This window comes from Musca autumnalis, unplaced genomic scaffold (assembly GCF_047663935.1).
Source record: "Musca autumnalis isolate F117 unplaced genomic scaffold, ASM4766393v1 scaffold_1, whole genome shotgun sequence".
NCBI classification, from domain to species: Eukaryota; Metazoa; Arthropoda; class Insecta; order Diptera; family Muscidae; genus Musca; species Musca autumnalis.
In genome coordinates this window covers 4,405,181-4,425,832 of record NW_027411644.1, presented here as the reverse complement: position 1 = coordinate 4,425,832, position 20,652 = coordinate 4,405,181, and the positions used below count along the sequence as shown (strand labels likewise).

At 33.5% G+C, this 20,652-nt stretch overlaps 1 protein-coding gene across 1 annotated transcript in view; it reads left to right on the top strand.

The window, feature by feature from the left end:
• The first annotated feature begins 4,021 nt into the window (after positions 1-4,021).
• Positions 4,022-20,652, top strand: part of tinc (transmembrane protein tincar) — an 85,383-nt gene continuing 68,752 nt past the window's right edge. The window contains exon 1 of the mRNA XM_073960764.1: positions 4,022-4,526. The gene's annotated coding sequence lies outside the window, so the exon portion shown is untranslated. The remainder of the gene's footprint in view (positions 4,527-20,652) is intronic.

Here is a 20,652-nt window from a genome sequence, read left to right as displayed (position 1 = left end):
GTGACGATCCGATCAAAATTGCGACCTGTAGCGTGATTACAAAAAAAAAAAAAATCGGAAAATGGGATGCATTACCGACTATTGCGATATCTCTGTTGTTTGAGCAGCTAGGACAACCTACTTTACATCATTGTAAAGGTGATATTTTCTACTTTCCTTGCCAGGTTTTGCTTTTGATACACCTCTTAAAGAAACAGATATATTGACTTTGAAATAAAACTTTGACCACTCTCCAAATAAGTTTTTGCCCATTCCGACCCCTGAATATTACCCGACCATCATTAAAGTCAGTAGGGTTCTTCCTCTGTGGGACCCCCATTAACCCCCAAAATTTCGTGACGATCCGATCAAAATTGCGATCTGTAGCGTGATTACAAAAAAATCGGAAAATGGGATGCATTATCGATTATTGCCATATCTCTGCTATTTGACCACCTATTACAACCTACTTTACATCGTTGTAAAGGTGATATTTTTTACTTTGCTTGCCAGGTTTTGCTTTTGATATACCTCTTAAAGAAACAGAGATATTGGCTTTGAAATAAAACGTTGACCTTTCTCTAGATAAGTGTTTTCCCATTCCGACCCCTGAACATTATCCGACCATCACCAAAATCAATAGGATTTTTCCTCTGTGAGACCCCCATTAACCCTCAAAATTTCGTGACGATTCGATCAAAATTGGGACCTGTAGCGTGATTTCAAAAAAAAAATGGATAAATGGGATGTATTACCGACTATTGCGATATCTCCGTTATTTGGTTACCTACGCCGACCTAGTTTGCATCATTGTAAAGACGGGATCATATACTTTCATAGTCAGACTTTGCTTTTGGAAAGTTTTCAACCAAAGCTGTGATATTCGTCATTATAATTAAAATCGCAAAAATGAAAATTGTTTGTTTGTGGTTTATTTGCTAGTATTGTGATATCTTCGTTGTTTGATCACCTACGAGCACTAACTTTACATCATTAGAAAGGTGATATTTTCTACTTTCATTGTCAGGTTTTGCTTTTGGTATACCCCGTATGGAAGCTGAGATATTCGCTTTGGGAAAAAACCTTGTCTTTTTATCCACCTAAGATTTTTGCCCTTTCCGTCACCTAAATATTATCCGACCATCACCAAAATCAATAGGCTTCTTCCCCTCCGGGACCCCCATCAACATCCAAAATTTCGTGACGATCCGATCAAAATTGCGACCTGTACAAGGTTTAGATGGACAGACGGACGGACGGACTGACGGACGGACACACATAGCCAGATCGTCGAGACATTCATTTTAGTATATATAAGTATGGGTCTACAACCATTATTTCGATGCGTTACAAACTTTTTGGCCAAAACCAACTTATAATACCCTCCCCACATAGTGGTGTAGGGTATAATAATTAATATATTAATAAAATAATCAATAAATATTCCTGAATCGTAATATTTATAGTACTTTTCCACAAAAATCAGATAAACATTGAGCAGCTGACCATTAGCAGATGATTTAAAAACAGCTGATCGAACTTGCTAAATGTTACTGGGAAAAATTCTTTCAGCAACTTTTAGCAATTTCTCAGCAAACAACTGTCAAAATTGTTTTCTCACTTCGCTCTCTTTTACTGAACTTTTGTGTAAAAAGACAGCATTTAGTAACATTTCGTAATAATTATAATAAATTATCGCGTAAAAAGACACACCTAATATTAAATTACAGCCATCTCGGTTCGAAAATTTGACAGAAAAAAAACTCGAAATACATAAAATTGGGCAATACCGGTTCTTGGAGGCTAGATTTAAGCCTGGATATATATGGATAGTTTTTTTGCGCGTATGTTTTCTATAGTCTGGAAACACCAAATTCCAATTAACAACCAATTCTATAGAAAAATGTGACTAAAATCTTCAAAAAATTTTAATCTTAAATCTTATATTGGGGCTATATTGAAACGTGGACCTATACTGTCTGATTTTTTTTCGTGGGATGTTTTGTACCCTTAGCGAAGACTAAATACTAAATTTCAGTTATTTCGTTTGAATAATGTGGCTAAAAAGTTCGACGTCGCAGGTCAAAACGTTGACCTGTATCGAGAAATTTCTGAAGGTAATTTTTGTAACTTCAACGAAGACTATATACCAAATTGCAGTCATTTCGGTTGGCTAAAGTTTTCAAAATACGGAAAATTGGAGGGTACTGTTCTAGGGGGGCTATATGAAGACGTTGGCCTCAACCGACAAATTTTTCGCGGAAAGTTTTATACCCCCAACGAAGATAAGATATCGAATTTCATCCATTTCAGTGGGATATTGTGGCCACAACAGTACCTCTCGATGCTCGGCATTTTGAAGGCCGAACATCGAGAGGTACCGTTCTTTGGGGCCTATACCGAAATTTTGATGGTGGAAAATTGTATACTCCAACGAAGCAATTCTGTGGGATATTGGAGGCAAAGCAAAATACCGACAATACAGGACGCCCATATGGGCTATATGAGAACGTGGACCTTTACTGGAGCATTTTATACCCCTATCGAGGATTAAATACCAAATTTCATCCAACTTGGTATAATAATGACGCTAAAACTTTCGAAATACCCAAAATCCGGAGGGACCGTTCTATGGAGGATATATGAAGACATGGACATCTACCGACAAATTGTGGGTGGAGAGTTTTATACACCCAACGAAGGCTAAACTTCGGCCAGAAAGGGACTCGAAAGTGACTCCCTGTAATGATTAAAAAGATTTCAATTTAAAATACAACAACAAATGTGTAGCAATCATAAATAAATAAAATAAATAAAATGTGAATATTTTTTTCGTTAATTATGGTCACATTTTGATCATCGGAAGATTGAAAAATGCTTAATCAAAAAATGGTCATGCAGGTGTTTGAACAGTGATTATAATTATAGGTGATTAAAAACGGATTGTTTTGTTTTATTTGTCTAAGCATTATGGTTTGGTTGTAAATAATTCTCATATACACTTTCTACAAAACTTTGATATAAATTTAACGTATAATATTAAGAGTAAAGACAAACATAACACATGTTGAGGTTTTGTCAAAGGAAATGAAGAACCACCGCGCAACATAAAGGATAATTAAAAGTCATAACAAAGCAGAAAAGACAACAAAACAAAAGAAAGAAACAAAGACCAAAGAATAATAAAAAGAAAATTCTTTTAATTTTCGTCTGAAATGAAATAATAAAAATAACTCCCTAAAGACTCATAAACGATTATACACATGACTCGAAAAAGAGTCCTAAATTAATCAACAAATCACCAATAAATGATTAAAATACGACTCGAAAAAGACTTTATATACCATCAGAAAATGGGCAAAAATGACTCGAAATTAATGCAGAGGAAGACTCATTTGTGATTTGTTTAGAAGAGTCGACTGAGATTACGAGAAAGGAGTCATTTATGATTAGAAAATGGGCTCCTATTCCAGCTATATAATCGTGCAGTAGGATCAAAAAAGACTCGAATTTGATTAAAAATTTCAACAAATGCTGGCTGGGTATGTACTTTATATGGTCTACGATCAATATTTCGACGTGTTACAAACGGTGGAAGTTATAAAAAACATTCATGTGCTATGTTGAGAACAATTCAGCAACAGACAGGTTTGACGATCCTACAAACTTATTCAAACTGGCACCAAAAAGGTTTTTGACAAAATACGTATTTATTTGACAGATATTCAAGGGAATTGACAACTTGAAAGACCTGTTTTACTTAAAACTTTTAGCCCTCCATGGCTATAAAATCTTTACAACAAAGCAGAAAAAACTTTTTTGCCAAAGTGAACTTCTCATCTTATCGCCTACCTGGTTAATTGTATTGTTAATATGGCAATTGAAGTTTGTTTTTTTTTTGTTCATACCTAATGTATATGCGTTGTTGCAACAACGCCGCAACTACGAAGAGCCTCTACTCTACCAAAAGAGCAACAAAGGAGCAAAACATGCGCACAGAGCACTTTGAACCAGCAAAACCAAATGTTTGCGAGAGAAAAGTTTCATTCTTTGGATGAACGTCGGTGGAAGTATACGTTGATCCTAGCGGCCGGTACTCGTTTCAAACTGTCGAATAATAGAGCAAAAAGAAAAGATGAAATAAAATTCTTTCCATTTAATGTGGGTACCAGTGAGAAATATTGAAAAAAGAAATGTGTGTGTATTAAATCCAGCAAACTAATGTTACATTTCGAAACAGTTGCAAGGAAAAGCCCTGCGTTAATGAACCGACCAACTTGCCAATCGCATTGAAATAAAAAAATTAACATTTGATTTTTTTCTGGTACAAAATAAACAAAAATTAAAGCGCGCGTGTGACTGTGTCTGTTTACCAGAGTTGTGTATGAGCGAGGTGTGAGTGTGTGTGTGTTTCTATCATAGTCAAATATAATTAATGGCAATGATTTGTGTTCGGTATCTATCAAATTTTCCTGGCAATATCTTTCCTTATGGATACTAAAATGTGGATTTAAATTGAATATCATTTCCTTTAGAATGAATGTCTGGTAAGTTTGTGTCCACATACGTATATATGTATCTATGTGCGTATAATTTTGCTAAGGTTATTATTTTAGTGGATAACTTTGCATGCATTTACATTAGAATTATTCAGAGAGATATCCTGTGTGTAGGCATTTGGATTGCCCTCCCAGAGTAGAGAATTTGCTACAAACAAAAAAGTACTTATCCCCATTTGGCGTGTCCTAAGCTTGCCGGCATTTACATTTTAGATGTCTGCCAGCAAAAATTTACCGGTAAAACAAAACACACGCACACATCCAAACGTACCACACACACACAACAACAACATACATACATACTTTGTGTATATTTTTGTAAGATAAATTGCCGCATTTTCGTCTACTATAAAACGACTTGAATTAACGGACAACAAACAACAGCAGCAGGCAAATCGTAGAACCTTTGAACAACACGTTACCCCACCCCCGTCATCCATAAAACGACCGACAGACCGGCCTCACTCACCACTATCCTCCCATCATTTTTTTCTATCACAAATTTGAGGGGGAGAAAAAGGGAAAAAACCAGGGAAAAGGGAAATTGTATTTTCTTCACTCCCTTTTATTCTCGCGATTTCTTGTGTTCGTTGACATCTTCTACTCGTAGTTCCCTCCTTATACTTAACGGTAATAGGAAAACCATAACAACAAATTTATACGACATACAAACAGCGGCATCTATTGGTTTAAAATATCTGGGGAAAGGTATATATATATATTTTTTAAATAAGATCAAACAATCTAACACATTTATATACGTTTAAAGTTCTAATTTGTGAGAAATTTTGGTTTCATTTAAATCAAAATATCATTCATATCGAAATCCTCTGTAATGTAGAGTTTCACACACAACCACAGATAATTCCAAATCGAGTTAAAAAAACTCAATTTTGTAGTGTGTCGTCGCTATGTTACTTGGGGATGGAAGCGAGGCGACAGAAGGGCCACGCATGTCAAGCTTTCCACAAACAGAAAACGTAAGGAATGTTGTCTCTACGAAGTGAAATGTTCTTATTGGAAACAGGAAGCTAGACAAGAAGAGAGAAAGAAAACATTCTGATTGAAAGTTACATTTAATGCGTGTCACATTTTACGATTTCTGGTGGCATATGGGATATTTTTATGTTTTGTTTTGTACATCTTCTTGTTTTTGTTCGTTGATCCAAGGAAAGTTTATACATTTTATAGCTAATAATAAGGAAGTTTATAATAAAGTAATCGGACATATGTACATATCTGCGTATGTTTTGTACACCAGAAAAGAAATCTTTCAATTTATTTTAATTTTGTAATGCCCAGTCTTTAGACCTTAGGTCTGTATACTAAATGTTTAATGTTAAAATAACAATTTGTATGACTTAATATAGTAGCTTAAAAGTATTAAGGACGGGATTCTAAACTACTCCAAAGCAAAACAAAATACTTACAGAAAACTTTTTTGAATTTAAAATGAATGAACTAAAACTACTCCAGGAGGAAGTGGAAGGGATGTTAAACTACTCTACACAGGACATACTATGATTAAGAGTAAGCTAAATAAGTTATAAATAATAATAATATAAATAAATAAAATAATAAACAAGTACATACAGTGCCCGAAATAAACATAGGTTCACATGTAAATTTGTAATTTTTTCATAATTCAGATGACTTTTATAGGATTTTATAATTTTGTATTTTGGAGTTGGGCATCCCCTATGATGTCAATATATCAGTTATTTGATTTTGCGACAAAATAAAAAATTAAAAAAAATTTCCTTATTTTAGGTGCGAAATAATGATAGGTTCAGGGCAATTTTTGCTGATTTATACGTATAAATTTGAGGAAAACTTTTTACAAATCGTTGTTTTTTTAGATCTCCGATGTCCAACGAGTAATTTAGTTTAGAAGTTGTCTCCGAATTATTTTCAAAATTCAGATTTTTTCAACACTTTAAAGCAGTTTTCAGGAAACAAATTTTTAACGTGGAAGAGGAGGCGTATCGGTGGTTGTCAGAGGCAAGGATCATTTCAAATTGCATGAAAAGAGTAACAATCAAACAACTAAATCCAATTTTTTAAAAAGTTTCATAAATTTGGCGCAAAATTTGAACGTCAAAAAAGTCTGGAGGGTTCTCCAACACAACTTTGACGGCAAGAGTCGCTTATTTTTCTCATTTATTGGAGTTAAAATAATTTTGCATCTCAAAACAACAGTCAACGTGATCTTCCGGTATCGAAAATGCGATGTAAACAAACGTTAGTAAGCTCGAATCGACCGAGGAATAATACAAAAATTGCCAAGGAAAACAGCAATCGAGCCTGAAGAAGAACAGACGTAGGTTTAGGTAAAAATGCTTATGAAAAATGGATGGGAAATTGTTTGAGTAATAGAAAAAATTCATCCTAGCCATTTTGCATGAGAGTTCACAGAATTTTTAGTCGAAATCTGGAGGTTTTCTTTTTTGGGCTCGGTTTCAGTTTTACTTGGCAATTTTTGTATTCTTCCTTGGTCGATTCGAGCTTACTAACGTTTGTTTACATCGCATTTTCGATACCTGAAGATCAAGTTGACTGTTGTTTTGAGATGCAAAATTATTTTAACTGCAATAAATGGGAAAAATAAGCGATTCTTGCCGTCAAAGTGGCGTTGGAGAAACCTCCAGACTTTTTTGACGTTGAAATTTGCGCCCAATTTATGAAACTTTTTAAAAAACTGAATTTAGTTTTTTGATTGATACTCTTTTCATGCAATTTGAAATGATCCTTGCCTCTGACAACCACAGATTCACCTCCTCTCTCACGTTAAAAATTTGTTTCTTAAAAACTGCTTTAAAGTGTTGAACAAATCTGCATTTTGAAAATAATTCGCGGACAACATCTAAACTAAATTACTCGTTGGACATCGGCGATCTAAAAAACAACGATTTGTAAAAAGTTTTCCTCAAATTTATACCTGTAAATCCCCAATAATTGCCCTGAACCTATCATTATTTCGCACCAAAAATAAGGGAAAAAATTTTACAAATTTTACAAATTTTTATTTTGTCGCAAAATCAAATAATTGATATATTGATATCATGGGGAGTGTCCAACTCCATAATACAAAATTATAAAATCCTATAAAAGTCATCGGAATTATGAAAAAATTAGGAATTTATATGTGAACCTATGTTTATTTCGGGAACTGTATTTAAAAATATTATTAATAAAAAAAGAAACTTTTTGATTGAGTTGTGATGTGACTACTCCAAAACAATATTCAAAATATTAGTAATATCAGTGTATTGACCTATGTTGAAGTACAGGTAGTACAGAACATGCTGCAAAAATGACTGAGATATGAACGTTCAAAATGTGTACAAGCCCCCACTTGTAAAGCCCATGTAACCGTTTTTTGTAAAAGCATTTTACGGTGACAACTCAAACTCGAAAACTAATTTACCGATCGTAATATATTTTTGTGGGCTCATTTAGAACACAAAAATCTAGTCCATCATCGATCGATTTTTTAAAAATATTAGATTTTACTGAAATGGTGGACCAAAAAATAAAAATTTTAATTCTTTGTGTTTATTTCAGCTTGAGTCCATATTTTGTTGTAATTCAATTGTTTGAATAACAACAAAATATTTTAAAGTGGATATGAAATTGATTAGTTGCGGGCGAAGGGTAGGGAATACTATAGTTTCAGTTGTCACCAAACAACTTCATCAGTTCCCTTTTTCGCCGACTCTGTGTCGATAAACAGGTCAATAAAGCCATCTAGCAAATTAAATAAAATGAGAAATTTCTCATTTTTTTCGAAATGGCATTTTTGAAGTCGGTGCCAACGATAGCTTGGAAACGAATGATGATTTTATTAAATACATTTTTTTGTCCGATTTTTGTATAAAAAAACTGTAATTTGTATAAAAAACTGTAATCATTTGACACATCATACTGCATTTATGAAGTCAGACTCTGTTTAGCTTAATGACTAGATTATTAGGTTTTAAAAACGCCTACACTAGAGTGGGGCGATTTGAACACCATCACGGGCGCCTGGAGTTTCTGATTCTTGGGATTGTACTGAGCAAAAAAGTCAACTAGACCATATGTCTACGGTGAAAATCGAGCCCCCGGATTTTGACTTGAAGTTTTTTTTTCAAGAATTTTTGGATATTTTGGCATATAACAACCAAACCATTGAGATTTTCGATCCAACACAAAGACAACAATTGTAGCCAAGACAATAATAAAGAACTCTCTAGTACATCGCAAAAGCATTGGAACGCTCCTTCAGGTAGTTATGGCCTCGAGAAGGTGCACATTTTTCGGAAAATATCGATAAACGACACTGTGCTACAAAATGGAACTCAAAGTCAGTGGGTAGAAAATTTCTTTTGGAGATGAAAGCCCTTGGTGAGTGTACTGAGAACCCAAAAGGAAATTTTCACCATAGGTCAAGTTTCTGAGATATTGCGTGATTAATGGTTTAATTTTGGCCCCTTAATTTGTGATCAAATAGCTTTATATCTCTCTAAAGCGTTATTGTAGCTTCATTTTGACATTACATGTCTTCAGTCAAATCGAATGGTGAATCTTTTTGTAGAATATTTCATCCCTCTAACTCAATTCCTTTCACGTCCTTTTCGTCCTTTATTTTTTGAACCGTAGAAAAAGTACCACAAGGCGAGATTTTACAGCATCCAAATATTCTACAAAAATGTTGTTCAGAAGATTTTAGGTACGGTTCTCATTGATGACCAATCGATATTTCCCCGTTTTCATGGTCCTTTTTGACATTTTACCGGGTTTTGTTCAGAAAACTATGTTTTGTTTTTATGTATATTCGTTATTGGTCTGTGGTGCTTCTGAAATACTTACCATAAATAGCTCTTGTAATGACGAACACGTTAATGACAAATTTTATTGGAGGACAGATCCGGTTATGTAAATTTTTGAACCGGATATTCTGATATTAAAACCGATTTTGGAACCGGTTTTAAGTAACCGATTAACCGAATATGTACAGCTGTGTTCAAAAAAATAGGAGTGCTCATTCACACCAAGGGAATGGTCGAATAAACATGGTTAAACTTACCCATTTTGGTTTATTTTGAATTTATTTAACATTGTTGACATCCCAAGAGTTAATTCATCAGCAGAAATGTGGTAATCTGTTTTAAATTATTTACTGTTTACACCAACATTATAAATCGCCTTCAAATTTGTTGTTCAAAAAAATAGGAGTGCGGAAGAAAAAGGACAATAAAAATATTTTTAGTTGAGTTTAAGATCAAAATTGTCTATATTTTAGTTGACAGTAGTGAATCCAATAGATTTTATGAGATTTGATGGCTGTTTGAAAATAAAAGTTCTTTTGGAGGTAGCCTAAAAACAGGTGATTGTCCTTGCAGCGATTTTTTTCCATAAATTGAGCACTTATTGGGTAACTCAATCGATTTTGTAGACATAACTTTAGTGATTAGAGTTTTTTGATGCTCTGGCTGTTATCTCGAACAATATATAATGATCGGTATCCCGTGTATTTTGATCCTTGAGCCAAGTTAAAACCGGTTTCCATTAACTCTTTACGTAAGGATCGGTTAAAAAAGCGTATCTATAAGACATTAATTTCTCGATCAAGTGATGTTTTGAGGTCCTTAGCATCTTAACTGCACGCAGAATTGATTATATGGTTCATTTTTGAATAATTGGATGATTGGCACATATGAGACATTTTTCAAAATGCTTTGTTGAGAAGGAAACTTTAAAGACAAACTTTAGAAGTTGGCCTAAGATTATTTTTATTAGGTTTTGCATAGTATAATAAACAGTTTTCTAATGAAACTAACCTAAATGAAGTACTTTTGAGTGAAAAACGTAAGTTTATATTGAAAAATATATTACGGCATATACCAACCATAGTGCAATCCCAGCCTGCCTATCACTAAATGGTTCAAAGTACATTTCAACCATTCACGTTTTAAACATTTTTTGAATAGAAGCGAAATTGATTGCATTCACAAGGTTAGCACCCTAAGGGCTTCCAAATATTATTTGGTTGGGGATTAAATTCCTTATAGATACGCTTTTTTGGCCGATCCTTACCTTAAGGCCTAATGTAAACTGTCTTAAACTTGGATCAAGGATCAAAATACACAAATTTATGGGTTTCCAATCATTATATATTGTTAGAGATAACATCCATAGCATCAAACAAATCTAATCGTTAAAGCTTTTGTCTACAAAATCCATTGAGTTGCCCAATAAGTGCTCAATTTATGGAAAAAATTTCTGCAAGGACAATCGCCTGTTTTTTGGCTACCTCCAAATGACTTTTGCTTTCAAACAACAATCAAATCTCATAAAATCTATTGGATTTACTACTGTTAACTAAAATATTGACAATTTTAATCCTTAACTCAACTAAAACTATTTTTATCGTCCTTTTTCTTCCACACTCCTATTTTTTTGAACAAAAACTTTAAACACGATTTATAATGTTGGTGTAAACAGTTAATAATTTAAAGCAGATTGTCACATTTCTGCTGATGAATTAACTGTTGGGATGTCAACAATGTTAAACAAATTTAAAATAAACCAAAATGAGTAAGTTTAACCATATTTTTTGACATATTTATTTTTTTTGTATGGGCGCTCCTATTATTTTGAACGCAACTGTATATCATTAGAAAGCTAATAAAATGGTCAATCAAATTATAGCAAGTAGCTGATTACAAAAAAAAAAAAAAAAAAAAAAACGCGTTCTTAAACCGATTTTGATGTAAAATATCACTGGGTTCTTTTTGGCGATGAAAGTCGATTAAGATAATATTATAAATCTGGAAAGGCAGTTATGTCATAGGTCAAACTTCTGAGTTATGGCGAGATGAATTTGTGTTATGTTGTTTTTTATCATGCACTTAAAGTTCATCAAGAATGAATTAATTTCGCCATAACTCAGAAATTTGAACCACGTCAATAACTGTCCTTATCATTTTCATTTTTCCGTAGCGCAAAATTATAAAATGTTCTATTTCTTATTTTTCCTACATTTTATCCAAAACTATAATGTTTTTTGTTTTGTTCAATATTTATTTTGAAAAGCTTCGTAACCGACAAAGTTGTAATCAGCTACTTGCTGTCATTTGATTGACCATTTTATTAGCTTTCTAATGATATACATATTCGGTTAATCGGTTACTTAAAACCGGTTCCAAAATCGGTTTTAATATCAGAATATCCGGTTCAAAAATTTAGATAACCGGATCTGTCCTCAAATAAAATTTGTTATTAACGTGTTCGTCATAACAAGAGCTATTTATGGTAAGTATTTCAGAAGCACCACAGACCAATAACGAATATACATAAAAACAAAACATAGTTTTCTGAACAAAAACCGGTAAAATGTCAAAAAGGACCATGAAAACGGGGAAATATCGATTGGTCATCAATGAGAACCGTACCTAAAATCTTCTGAACAACATTTTTGTAGAATATTTGGATGCTGTAAAATCTCGCCTTGTGGTACTTTTTCTACGGTTCAAAAAATAAAGGACGAAAAGGACATGAAAGGAATTGAGTTAGAGGGATGAAATATTCTACAAAAAGATTCACCATTCGATTTGACTGAAGACATGTAATGTCAAAATGAAGCTACAATAACGCTTTAGAGAGATATAAAGCTATTTGATCACAAATTAAGGGGCCAAAATTAAACCATTAATCACGCAATATCTCAGAAACTTGACCTATGGTGAAAATTTCCTTTTGGGTTCTCAGTACACTCACCAAGGGCTTTCATCTCCAAAAGAAATTTTCTACCCACTGACTTTGAGTTCCATTTTGTAGCACAGTGTCGTTTATCGATATTTTCCGAAAAATGTGCACCTTCTCGAGACCATAACTACCTGAAGGAGCGTTCCAATGCTTTTGCGATGTACTAGAGAGTTCTTTATTATTGTTTTGGCTACAATTGTTGTCTTTGTGTTGGATCGAAAATCTCAATGGTTTGGTTGTTATATGCCGAAATATCCAAAAATTCTTGAAAAAAAAACTTCAAGTCAAAATCCGGGGGCTCGATTTTCACCGTAGACATATGGTCTAGTTGACTTTTTTGCTCAGTACAATCCCAAGAATCAGAATCTCCAGGCGCCCGATAACACTTTTTTCCTTCCATACAAATCGCCCCGGCCTAGCCTACACCAATATATGAAGTTTGACCAATTCGTTTTCGAGTTATTGTTGGCAACGCAAAATGCTTTTACAAAAAAAGGGCTTCGAAGGTAGCCATTTACTTAGAGGAATGGACCGACACAGTTCATTTCGGAAGGACCATTATATCAGGACACATTGTCCACGAAAAACATTTTATCGCTGAAAACAGGGCTACTAGGAGTACCGTCGGTAACAGACCCTTAACCACACTTAAACAAAAATGTAACCCTAAGTATTCGGTTCGGGAGTTGTCGTGCGCACCATCCACTACACATGCTGGCCGTAGGGTGTTTTTTTTAACAGTTTTCGGGTCATTTTCTCAAGAAGTATGGAGTTGTCCCTGAACTTGCACTGTCGTGATGGGGGCAGCGAATACAAGTTGTTATAACAAACATCAAAACGATTCGAGAGGAGGTCTTAAACTGCACTTTTCTGAAATTTTGCGTGGGGGTACTCGAAGGAGTGGACCGATATAGCCCATATTCGAACTTTATCTAAGTCTGGTAGAAATATTACAATGTGGAAAGTATGGATCAAATCGGTTACTACCTTCGTGATTATCGTGCGCGCCATTTTAGCGAAAGTTTAAAACTTTAGTGGCGGAGGTACACAAAGGAGTGGACCGATAAGGCCCATCTTAGAACTTGATGTAACTTTGTACAAAATATTACTTACTTACTTACATAGCTGGCCCATTACAGAACATTTGTTCCATAGGCCGAACTAAGAAAAGATCTCCATTTCTCTCTATTTGTTGCTTCGCTCTCTGGAATACCGCGCCTTATCATCTCATCATCCACTTGATTGCGCCATCTATTACTTGGCCTGCCAATTCTGCGTGCACCGCCAAGCGGTCCGTATTTATACGCCTTTTTAGCGGGTTCATCATCGCTCATTCTTACCCCCAGACCCACTTTAGCAGATTCTCCTTCGACCTTCATAAAGGTATCAGTTACTTCTTTTACTGATCCGCCCATGATGTCTATATCATCAGCATAAGCAAGTAACATGTGGCTATTGGTGTAGATTGTGCCACTTCTTTTGAAACATTACGATTGCCAAATTTTGGATCGAATCGGTTTATCCGTTCGAGAGTTACCGCGCGCTCCATCCACAACACGTGGTGCCATAGCTAGTTTTTACAGCTTTCAGAGCATTTTCTCAGGAAGTATGGACTTGCCCATGAAAAAACTTGCACCGTCGTGATGGGGGCAGCGAATACAAGTTGTTACAACAAAAAACAAAAGATTCGAGAGGAGGTCTTTAACTGCATTTTTTTCGAAATTTTGTTTGTGAGTTACCCGAAAGAGTGAACTGATATAGTTCATATTGGAACTTGATCTATGTATCGTAAAATATTTCGAAATATATATTTATGACCAATTCGGTTACTCCCTTCGAGAGTTATCGTGCGCACAATTTTAGAGAAACATTTTGAACTTTTGTGGGGAAGTACCCGGAGGAGTGAGCCGATATGGTCCCTCTTCGAGCATAAACTAAGTTTGGACAAATATTTCAAATTTTGGACCCGATCGGTTGCTTCGTTCGAGAGTTATCGTGCGCACCAGCCAGACAGACGGACGGACCTTGCTAAATCGACTCCAAACTGTCTGAAACACATTTCGTCCAAACATACTTGGGATCTAAAATCATACCCTCGTTAGCATAAATGCTGAGGGTATAAATATTGTACGAGTGTACTTTTGGTAGAACTAAATATTTTTTATTATTTTTAAAAACAAAAAATGTATTTTGACAGCAGACCGTACAGGTTACGATACACGTAACCTTAAGAGTAGAAAAAAGGATGTGGTTTATTGAATCGGCAATCCAATCCCTTTCGGATAATACAGATTGCATTTGCTGCAAAAGCTTGTCGTTCACTTTTTGCGAAATCATAGGAAGCTGTGAGTAATGAAGTTGCATATTTTATATTCGTGTGCAGAATTCTGACTTTATTTTTTTACAAAGAATAAATAAGGTGTCATATATTTACTCTCCTTTCCTTTATCTCAAATCTAAAACATCATTTGAACGTTGATTGACTTTTCTATTTATTTTTCTTCTTTCAAAATCATGTATTTGAACGCTTCTATTAGATATGAACAAATAATGCTCGTCTTCTTTTATGTGAATTTGGTACAAACATTGCCATGTGGGTCATTCTTCTTACCCACCCCCCAAAAAACTCCTCAATAGATTTCAAAGGATCTTCTTATATTAAGAAAACATGCCATGGACTTTAAACCTATATTTGTTCATATCTTATTCTTATACACTCCTTTGGTTATGTTCGCATACAAACCAACATACATATGTATGTACGTATATAAAGATGTATGTATGTACGTTCATTGTGGGTTAAGTAATCTAAACTTTGGTTGAAATCTGTAGGTAAACATTCTTAGATTTACGGGATTTCAGTCACTATCAATTTTCAGCCGAAAACGTTTACACATTTATATAATTCCAAGGGAAACCGAATATTAATGTGGTATTTTAGAAATGAAAGTTTCTTAAAAAGTCGAATCGATTCAAAATGTTCAAATAATTCGAGTTGATTTTTTTAACCAAAAAATGGATGACATATATTGTAAGACCTTCTTGGACCTTACGACCTTCAGTGTTTACCTAACAGTTTTTCAAAATCTTCTTCATAACTTTTACCTTAATTAAATAATTATTTAATGATGTCAGTGACATCCGCATAAAAACTTTATATAATTTAGCTAATTATGAAATATTAAAAACAAAGTTTAATCGATTAATGTAAATGTAATTATCAATTTCTACAAACGTTTTAAAGTCATGGGGCAATTTGGAAAAGTTTTAAATATCCCTAAGTGACAAATTTTTAATGTAAATGAAATATAAAAAAAAAACGCTCATACCAACATACATACACATTTCACGATAATGTCATTTCAAATTTCTGTGTCCTTTTGGGAATGAAATTTGGCTGGTATAAATATGTATGTATATCTAATGTACCGTCAAAATATTATCATCGATGATATATTCGTAGGTGGTAGCTTGGTTGGCTGTCATTGTCATCATCATCAACATTGTTCTAATTGACTTAAGGTACCTTTTATCATCAACAATAAAAACCCCATAATATTGACATTGTTACCATTAATGGCGGTAAATGTGAGGGTATTCTTTCTTCAGTTCTAAACACTCCTACATGCATAGAGGCAGCACACTTACTTACCTTATTGTTTATCACATTTATTGCGGTATATAATCGAATAAAAGACTCTGTTTACTCCTCTGTTACATTGGTAGAGACATACCAGGGATGGGAATAGTTTTTTAATTTACTTTCCTTTATTAAAAGTTGTCATGCTGTAATGGAAAAAACAAAAGTATTACAATTTGCAGTTCAACTTTATGCGGTCCTTAATTTATTGAAACTATTGAGGTTTTCAATTTATCAACACAAAACACAAATTAAGTTGACAATTCATGGCGTATAAATTTGTATTCTTAAACTATAGTAGAAAAGCGATTTCATTCTTAAGCCGAAAACACATCCAAAGTTTCAGTAAAGTTGGGCGTCATTTCTGATAAAAGAATAAAATAGCAAGGGCAACATGGATGGAATTTTTCATTATTATTTTATCAGAAATGGTGCCCAACTTTACCGATGGATGGATGTGTTTACGGCTTAAGAATGAAATCGCTTTTTTACTATAGTTTAAGAATACAAATTTCTACGTTATGAATTGTCAACTTAATTTTTATTTCGCATCTTAATACTTACATTTGTAATTATATCATCACCATAAATGCCGGAAGACGTATCTCCAAAAAATCAAAATTCGTGTTTTGATCCAATCTAATACATACAACTAAAATACATGCTGTTGCAAAATGTCAAGCTTCTACGTTCAAAAATAGCATTCCTATTCAAGAAATGGCATTTCGGAAAATGAGAAAACATTGCAGATTTTGTTGTAATTTTATAAGGTTTTTTGCTTCTCCTGTAAAGTTATTATTTTGTTAGTTACAACGTTCCTCTTGAAGCAACTTTAAATGGAAGGTCCTTACACCAGGGAAGTTTTTGTCGATTCTGAATCTACAATGTTCATAGATGAGGAAAAACAAAAAAAAAAACAATCGTCGGAGCGCTTTTTAAATAATTCGCAATTCAAGTTGATATTTTTAGTTTTTTAGGTTTTCACGATTTTGATTGGAAACCGCAGGTCCTATAGAAATGGGACTAAAGAAAATGATGTAGCTATGAAGACTGACCTTTATGATAATTTCATAGGTTTTACCGTTATTGAGATATAGAAGTTCAAATTGGTTCAATGCATTGACTGTATCGATACCTTATAAAAAATGTCATACATGGTTCGCCTTAACTAACTTTAAGTGAAAACCGCTTACACCTGGGAAGTTTTTTCGGATTATGAAACAGGAATGTTCATAGGTGAGAAAAATCCAAAAGCAAGAACAAATCTCTGGAGGGATTTTTAAATAAATCCCGGTAAAAATTCACATTTTTAGGTTTATTTTAGGTTTTCGCGATTTTGCCTGAACACCGTGAGTCCCATCGAAATAGGGCTAAAGAAAATGTTGTAGCTTTGAAAATTGTCTAGAGGATTGACCGTTATGATTTGTTCATAGGTTTTACCATTATTACGATATATATGTAGATGTTCAGGTCACATTTTTAGTTTTTTTGTTTTCACGATTTGTTTGAAAACGGTAAGTCTTATCGAAATAGGACTAGAAGGAATCTTTTAGCTGTGAAAATTCTCTACAAGATTGGCTTTCGTAATTTTTTCCTAGGTTGTACCATTTTCGAGATATATAAGTTAAATTTTATAAGGATGCGATACAGTCAATGCATTGTCCGAATTTGAACTTCTATATCTCAATAACGGTAGAACCTACGAAATTATCATAAAGGTCAATCATGTAGAGAATTTTCATAGCTACAACATTTTCTTTAGTTTCATCTCGATAGGACTTGCGGTTTCCAAGCAAAATCGTGACAACCAAAAAACCCCTAAAAATGTCAGCTTGAATCGCGATTTAGCGCAGAATCCGCAAAAACTTCCCAGGTGTAAGCACCTTCCATTTACAGTTGCTTCCAGAGCAACGTGTTACGTCTTTGGGCATTTATGGTGACGATATACATTATATATTCTTTGTGTACTTCTATCATTTTTGCACATGACAAACCGAAAAAGTTACACTTGCAAATTCCCATCCCTGTTTTCCAGTACCAAGTAGATGGAAGACATGTTTGTGTATAACATCATATCCTTCTACCCAATAATAATGGTAGCAGATGCCTTTACTTTGTGTAATTTGGAGATAATTTTGTTTACATTGAGATTTTAATATTTTATTATACACAGGGTAAGTGCAAAATAGATGAAAAAAAAGAAGAAATGCATTTTATGAGTTAATTGTTATATGCTATGAATAGATGGAAGTATACGCATAACTTATTGTGGAATTATGAAAATTTAAGGAGCAACGTTTTATGTCAAACGTATTCTAACAGTATTACCGTAATTAGTAATTCTTAATTTATTATTATTGTAATTAATGTATTTGGTATTTCAAAAACTGTTTTGGGGGTACATTTTTTTACTGAAATTCTTGAAATGAAGTAAGAATAATTTTCAAAACTTTTATAAAGTCAACATTTTCTAATAAAGTTCATACAACCACACAAAAAAGCCATTGATTGCATTACTTTGAACTGTTTTCCTTATTACAAAAGCAAAACATTGTTTTGAAATATTTCCCCCACTCTGATTTAGCATTTTGTTGTTGCTAAATCTGAGTGTCCGAGCCAAAAATTATATTTTGTTTACATTCACTGCAGAAAATGTATACTTTTTTTTGATCAGATTTATGTTAGTTTCAATATTTTTCTGCATAAATTCAGTGAATAAATTGCCATTGTGAAACTAAACGCACTGACCAAATTTTCTGTGTTATTTTTTCCTGTTGTGCAGCATTTTTTTCAGTTTGAAATTATTTCAATAAAAATGTTCTAAGTCATTAATCAAACAATTGTATAAACATTTTTGTAAAAAAATCCAATACTTAATTGTACTCAATGTGGAAACTAAAAAAAAAAATTTGTTACAGAACTGCGGAATGAAATATCATAAAACTTGGTAAATATTTGCTTTAAAAGTTTTTACTCTTCGTCATTTATCGACGTAGAGAAAAAAATAACACATTTGAAATTCTTATTATGTTAATGTTGAATTTCTCGCGAATATTTGGAAGAAAATTGAATTTGTCAAGAAAAAATCATGTCAATTTTTTTGATGACAACGACTGGTATCCTGATAGAATTCAAAAGGCAATAGGCGGCCTGCACTTGAAATCTATTTGAAATTCTCTACATGATGTGTGTTATCGATTGTTTTGTTATTATTTTCATGATTTGTTTTGTGCTGAATTTTCTTCTTCCAACGACCTTTTCGAAGTTGTCGAAATAGACCCCCCCTTGCGCCATGAAAATGTTTTTGTGTTCAATACTAGTACCATAGACCTATGCTTCTTTGAAAGCAACAAACTTTTTCTATTATATTATGTAGTGTTTTTGCTGTTGTTGTTTGCTTTTGTTTTCTTAGCTGAGGATACAGGAAGAAGGACATACAGTATACAGAACAAAGGAAAATAAAACTTGATAACAATTAAAGGACAAAATTGACCATGGATTGGATACCAGGCACAACTAAAGTAAATCTAAATCAATTTTAGTTGTGTGTAGAGAAAAAAAGAAAATACGTTGACGGAAATGCGGGGGTGGCTGTTGGCAAAAGCAAATGGAAAAGAAAATAAACTTTTTGTTTACTTTCCGAACAAAAGATATCAGTCGAACTATTCAAACACTTTTGCATTTGTAAGAGTTGGGGTCAAAAATTAGAATAAAATGAATTTTAATCAGTATTAATATTGTAGCCATGCTCCCCCAATCTAGAGAAGATCTATGTCCTTTAGAGAGAATACATATGTACATAGTTTGTAGGCAAATAATCGGTTTAAATAATCAACTTATTTCCAATTCTATAAAAGTAACATTTATAACGAAACAAACTCATAAATGATTGACGACAGATTTTCTCCACTCATCTCAAAATTAATTGTGGCGAAGAGAAAACGAAAGCAATACATAGTGAAGTCTAAAGTTTCGCTCAAAACAAGGCATTTGCTACTACCAGCAGATTGAAACACAACAATGAAATTTGCAAAAAAAAACCGTTTTATCGGTGGCAGGTGGTACTCAAATCAAAGATATCACTACATATGGAACAACTGCTCTTATTGACAAAAAAAAAAAAAAAAAAACTTACCAGCAGATCAGGTAGGAAGCATATTACGGACCCTTTTTTGTTAAGCTTTTAGATTTTTTTCGAATCGCAGGTACAAAATTTTTGCACCTGCTCACCACGCTAAGGGTGTTTTTTTTATGAATGTGTGTTAAATCTGAGGAGAACTCAATGCATGATCATCACAACAAAAGCAATATGTTCAACTTTTTTAATGAAATTCTCAGGTATACTCTGTGTGTGTTTGGTACGTACATATGTACGTATGCATGTTTCTTTGCAAAACTTGTATGTAATAATATAGACAACGTGATATAAAAAAATTGACCACATGTTGCTTGCTGGAGGTAAAGCTGCATAAATTGTATGTTTGTCATAATATACTGAATATATATATCTGTATGTATGTATGTTGAACAGAGGTACGCACAACGAGTAAAGCAAAAAGAATAAAAAAACTGAAATTCAATTTTAATATGGGCAAAACTGCAAACTGTATAATTATCACACAAACATAAGGAACGCTAGGATTTCTTAAAAATATATGTTGAGAATTACATACAATCATCCCCAAAGGGACAAGGAATACTTCTCTCATATCAATGAACATAGTG